The sequence below is a fragment of the Schistocerca serialis genome, chromosome 2 (assembly GCF_023864345.2).
Source record: "Schistocerca serialis cubense isolate TAMUIC-IGC-003099 chromosome 2, iqSchSeri2.2, whole genome shotgun sequence".
In the NCBI taxonomy this organism is placed as follows: Eukaryota; Metazoa; Arthropoda; class Insecta; order Orthoptera; family Acrididae; genus Schistocerca; species Schistocerca serialis.
This window is the reverse complement of record NC_064639.1, coordinates 223,916,342-223,922,341: the sequence shown is the minus strand read 5'-3', so window position 1 is coordinate 223,922,341 and position 6,000 is coordinate 223,916,342.

The following is a 6,000-nucleotide window of genomic DNA, read 5'->3' as shown; positions in this document are numbered from 1 at the left end:
CGGTATTGATCTCTACATGCCACGAGAGGCGAACTCGTCAGTGTAATACACACATGAAAAAAAGTTTTGCATCACCTTGGTTCCAAGAGTTCCGGAATCTGTACAGAAAATTGGAATAGAGATCAACATAAACATCATTTCCGCCTTTTTTATTGCTCATGAAAACCACATATTGCACGTTGTACCACCATACAGCGAGACCCCCAGAGGTGGTGGTTCAGACTGCTGTACACACCGGTACGTCTAATACCAAGTAGCACGTCCCCTTGCATTGATGCATGCCTGTATTCGCCGTGTTTTACTATCCACAAGTTCATCAAGGCACTGTTAATCCAGATTGTTCCACTTCTCAACGGCGATTCGGAGCAGATCCCTCAGACTGCTTGGTGGGTCACGTCGTCCATAAACAGCACTTTTCAGTCTATCCCAAGCATGTTCGATAGAGTTCATGTCTGGAGAACATGCTGTGCACGATGGGGGCGCGTATTATCGTCCATGCAGACGAATGCCTCTCCAATATGCTGCCGAAATGGTTGCACTATCGGTCGGAGGATGGCATTCACGTATCGTACAGCCGTTACGGCGCCTTCCATGATCACCAGCGGCGTACGTCGACCCCAGATAATACCACCCCAAAACAGCAGGGAACCTGCACTCGCCGAACAGTGTGTCTAAGGTGTTCAGTCTGACCGGGTTGCCTCCAAACACGTCCCCGAAGATTGTCTGGTTGAAGGCATAAGCGACACTCATCGGTGAACAGAACGTGATGCCAGTCCTGAGCGGTCCATTCGGCATGTTGTTGGGCCCATCTGTACCGCGCTGCATCGTGTCGTGGTTGCAAAGATGGACCTCTCCATGAACGTCGGGAGTGAAGTTGCGCATCATGCAGCCTATTGCGCACAGTTTGAGTTGTAACACGACGTCTTCTGGCTGCACGAAAAGCATTATTCAACATGGTGGCGTTGCTATCAAGCTTCCTCCGAGCCATAATCCGTAGGTAGCGGTCATCCACAGTAGTATTAGCCCTTGGGCGGCCTGAGAGACGCATCTCATCGATAGTTCCCGTCTCTCTGTATTTCCTCCATTTCCGAACAACATCGCTTTGGTTCACCTCAAGACGTCTTGACATTTCCCGAGTTGAGAGCCCTTCTTGACAAAGTAACAATGCGGACGCGGTCGAACCGCGGGTTTGACCGTCTAGGCATGGTTGAACTACAGACAACACGAGCCATGGACCTCCTTCATGGTGGAATGACTGGAAGTTACCGGCTGTCGGACCCCCTCATGCATGGTTGTTTACATCTTTGGGCGGATTTAGTGACACCTCTGAACAGTAAAAAAAAAAATGTTCAAATGTGTGTGAAATCTTATGGGACTTAACTGCTAAGGTCATCAGTCCCTAAGCTTACACACTACTTAACCTAAATTATCCTAAGGACAAACACACACACCCATGCCCGAGGGAGGACTCGAACCTCCACCAGGACCAGTCTGAACAGTCAAAGGGACTGTGTCTGTGATACAATATGCACAGTCAAGATCTATCTTCAAGCGCTCTGGGAACCGGGGTGATGCAAAACTTTTTTTGTTGTGTGTAGGAGATGTAGAGTACTGTGTTGCCAGTGGAGAAGCACTAACAATAGAATAGGTCAGTCAGCAGAGCTCAGTAACTTCGACCATGGACCAGTCCTTAGCGCCTCTCTGGCCAGCCTAAGAAACGAAATCTCCCCTCTGCCACCAGCTGCAAAATACCAGGAGAGGTCAGCGCCGCCTCCTCTGTAAGATTGGCGACTCTGGCTACATTTTGTGGGAGGGGCACACAGAATAAGGAAATTTACTGAGGGAGGTACGCTCTCCAATCCAACTTGGACCAGTATCCAGTTGCGTTGGCTCTTTTCTGTTCATAGCGAAAATTGGCGTGCAAGTCTGTTGCTGTCTGAATTTCAGAATTTAGTGGTCCGCATTTCCTGGAAATCGGGAATCAGATGCGCACTGGAATCGCAGGATTGTAATCCGGTGGCTTGCTTACAATTTGCGTGATCGACGTTAACACACTGACTGCCACGTAGCCAATGTTGGACGCCACAGGAGCCCCATAGGGCTCACAGATAATGGGTTTGAGCTATAGGTTTGAAAGTGGTGGCTGAACACTCTCATCTTCGTAGCACTCAACATTTTTGCAGTTAGTAGCCATGGTGATTTCTAATTGCAACTGTCAGAAATACATATAAACATAACGATGATATGGTGCCTGTTTAACGTAAAAATGGAGTGAAAGTTTTGAAACCCAAAGCAGTCATGGACCACAATGCCACCAAGTCATTTATTGATGTATCCGATCAGATGAGCTCATACTCAACGTCATTCTGACATACGGTTAAATGGTACAGAAAGATCGTTTTTTAAATCCTTTTTGGAACATCTGTTCTAAAAGCTTAATTACTGTACAACTTGTCAAACAAAGGATCGAAGTCTCCCATACAAATAATTCCTTTCAGAGAGCGCTTGACTCTACTACTATCCACAACCACGAGCAACACTACAACGTTCCACGAAGATAACAGCCATCGCCTTGTGACAGTAGAGGGACCAAAGCAGAACAGTGAAGAAGATGTTTGGGCTGTTATAAGGGCCTGCGAAGAACAGAAAAAAGGATGGATGCTGCTAAGAAAGTGAAGAGGGTGTGCAATAGATGTGACAGTTTTATGTGCAACGAGTGTTTTAGAGACATTCACAAAGCTGTGTTGAAGAAGTAGAATATTCTGAGATCTTTATTCGTGAACATTATTGTCAGAACAACTAAAAAAATTGTAAGTAATACAGTATTATACAGGGCTATTACAAACGATTGAAGCGATTTCGTAAATTCACTGTAGCTCCATTCATTGACATATGGTGACGACACACTACAGATACGTAGAAAAACTCATAAAGTTTTGTTCGGCTGAAGCCGCACTTCAGGTTTCTGCCGCCAGAGCGCTCGAGAGCGCAGTGAGACAAAATGGCGGCAGGAGCCGAGAAAGCGTATGTCGTGCTTGAAATGCACTCACATCAGTCAGCCATAACAGTGCAACGCCACTTCACGACGAAGTTCAACAAAGATCCACCAACTGCTAACTCCATTCGGCGATTGTATGCGCAGTTTAAAGCTTCTGGATGCCTCTGTAAGGGGAAATCAACGGGTCAGCCTGCAGTGAGCGAAGAAATGGTTGAACGCGTGCGGTCAAGTTTTACGCGTAGCCCACGGAAGTCAACGAATAAAGCAAGCAGGGAGCTAAACGTATCACAGGATGGTGCTCCACCGCACTTCCATCATGATGTTCGGCATTTCTTAAACAGAAGATTGGAAAACCGATAGATCGGTCATGGTGGAGATCATGATCAGCAATTCATGTCATGGCGTCCACGCTCTCCCGACTTAACCCCATGCGATTTCTTTCTGTGGTGTTATGTGAAAGATTCAGTGTTTAAATCTCCTCTACCAAGAAACATGCCAGAACTGCGAGCTCGCATCAACGATGCTTTCGAACTCATTGATGGGGACATGCTGCGCCGAGTGTGGGAGGAACTTGATTATCGGCTTGATGTCTGCCGAATCACTAAAGGGGCACATATAGAACATTTGTGAATGCCTAAAAAAACTTTTTGAGTTTTTGTATGTGTGTGCAAAGCATTGTCAAAATATCTCAAATAATAAAGTTATTGTAGAGCTGTGAAATCGCTTCAATCATTTGTAATAACCCTGTATGTAGCTAATACAGTCAAATAAACTAAGTGTATGAATCATTTTTTGAAAAAACGATTTTTTATACCTACTGTAGTTTTAAATCACATGAGCAACATATGGCTCATATGGTCACAGATTATAATTGTGTTAAAATCTTGTTGTTGAGCTGCGTGAGCCACATATGGCTCACGCCTGTTATCACTCGAGATCAGTCATAAATTGACATTTTATCAAGTAACTTAATTCTACATGTTCAAAAGAAGACATCTGATGCAAAAAATCAGTTTGGCTTCAGAAGTAATAGTAGTGATTTAAATGTGGCGTAGCAACGCGTAGTCCAAATTTCATCATAGCAGCCAATGTGTGCAACCGCTCGCATCCGTTTCTGCAAGCAGCCTTCCGACAGCACGCCGGTAAGCTACGCGCACATGCGACTGCACCCTCGTTCTGTTTGATCTCTGTTACTTTCATGGTTCGTTAAATTCTGACTTATTTTTTCACATCAATTCCCTCTCGATACATATAGTAAGTAATTTTTCCTAAGTGCTGGAGCGAGCTTCCACCACATTTCTTTTTGTGCTTTTATGTACTCTTTTCTCGTGGATAGCTTTCTTGTGCGTATTGTAGTCACGTATTGTGGATTTGAGCTCCTATGCTGAAGGGTCATGGAGACAGGCAGTTTACCTGAAAGATTGCAGGAAGGAGTGACATAGTTGCAAGTACGCTTGTCCTCATTAGTGAAAGAATTTTAAGGTGCAAATTACACTACTGGCCATTAAAATTGCTACACCAACAAGAAACGCAAATGATAAACGGGTATTTATTGGACAAACCTATTATACTAGAACTGACATGTGATTACATTTTCACGCAATTTGGGTGCATAGATCCTGAGAAATCAGTACCCAGAACAACCACCTCTGGCCGTAATAACGGCCTTCATACGCCTGGGCATTGAGTCAAACAGAGCTTGGATGGCGTGTACAGGTACAGCTGCTCATGCAGCTTCAACACGATACCACAGTTCGTTAAGAGTAGTGACTGGCGTATTGTGACGAGCCAGTTGCTCGGCCACCATTGACCAGACATTTCAATTGGTAAGAGATCTGGAGAATGTGCTGGCCAGGGCAGCAGTCGAACATATTCTGTATCCAGAAAGGCCCGTACAGGACCTGCAACATGCGGTCGTGTATTATCCTGCTGAAATGTAGGGTTTCGCAGGGATCTAATGAAGGGTAGAGCCACGGGTCGTAACACATCTGAAATGTAACTTCCACTGTTCAAAGTGCCGTCAATTCGAACAAGAGGTGACCGAGACGTGTAACCAATGGCACCACATACCATCACACTGGGTGATACGCCAGTATAGTGATGACGAATACACGCTTCCAATGTGCGTTCACCGCGATTTCGCCAAATACGGATGCGACCATCATGATGCAGTAAACAGAACCTGGATTCATCCGAAAAAATGACGTTTTGCCATTCGTGCACCCAGGTTCGTTGTTGAGTACACTATCGCAGGCGTTCCTGTCTGTGATGCAGCGTCAAGGGTAACCGCAGCCATGGTCTCCGAGCTGATAGTCCATGCTTCTGCAAACGTCGTCGAACTGTTCGTGCAGATGGTTGTTGTCTTGCAAACGTCTCCATCTGTTGACTCAGGGATCGAGACGTGGCTGCACGATCCGTTACAGCCACGCGGATAAGATGCCTGTCATCTCGACTGCTAGTGATACGAGGTTGTTGGGATATAGCACGGCGTACCGTATAACCCTCCTGAATCCACCAATTCCATATTCTGCTAACAGTCATTGGATCTCGACCAACGCGAGCAGCAATGCCGCGATACGATAAACCGCAGTCGCGATAGGCTACAATCCCACCTTTATCAAAGTTGGAAACGTGATAATACGCATTTCTGCTCCTTAACGAGGCATCACAACAACGTTTCACCAGGCAACGCCGGTCAACTGCTGTTTGTGTATGAGAAATCGGTTGCAAACTTTCCTCATGTCAGCTCGTTGTAGGTGTCGCCACCGGCGTCAACCTTGTGTGAATGCTCTGAAAAGCTAATGAATTGCATATCACAGCATCTTCTTCCTGTCGGTTAAATTTCGCGACTGTTGCACGTAATGTTCGTGATGTAGCAATTTTAATGGCCAGTAGTGTACTTTCTTTGTCCCATTTACAGGGTTCTGTTACACGGGATTACACATATCATTTCAATGTTTTTGACTAAGTCGCCGGCACTTTGAGCTCAACAGCTCCTTATA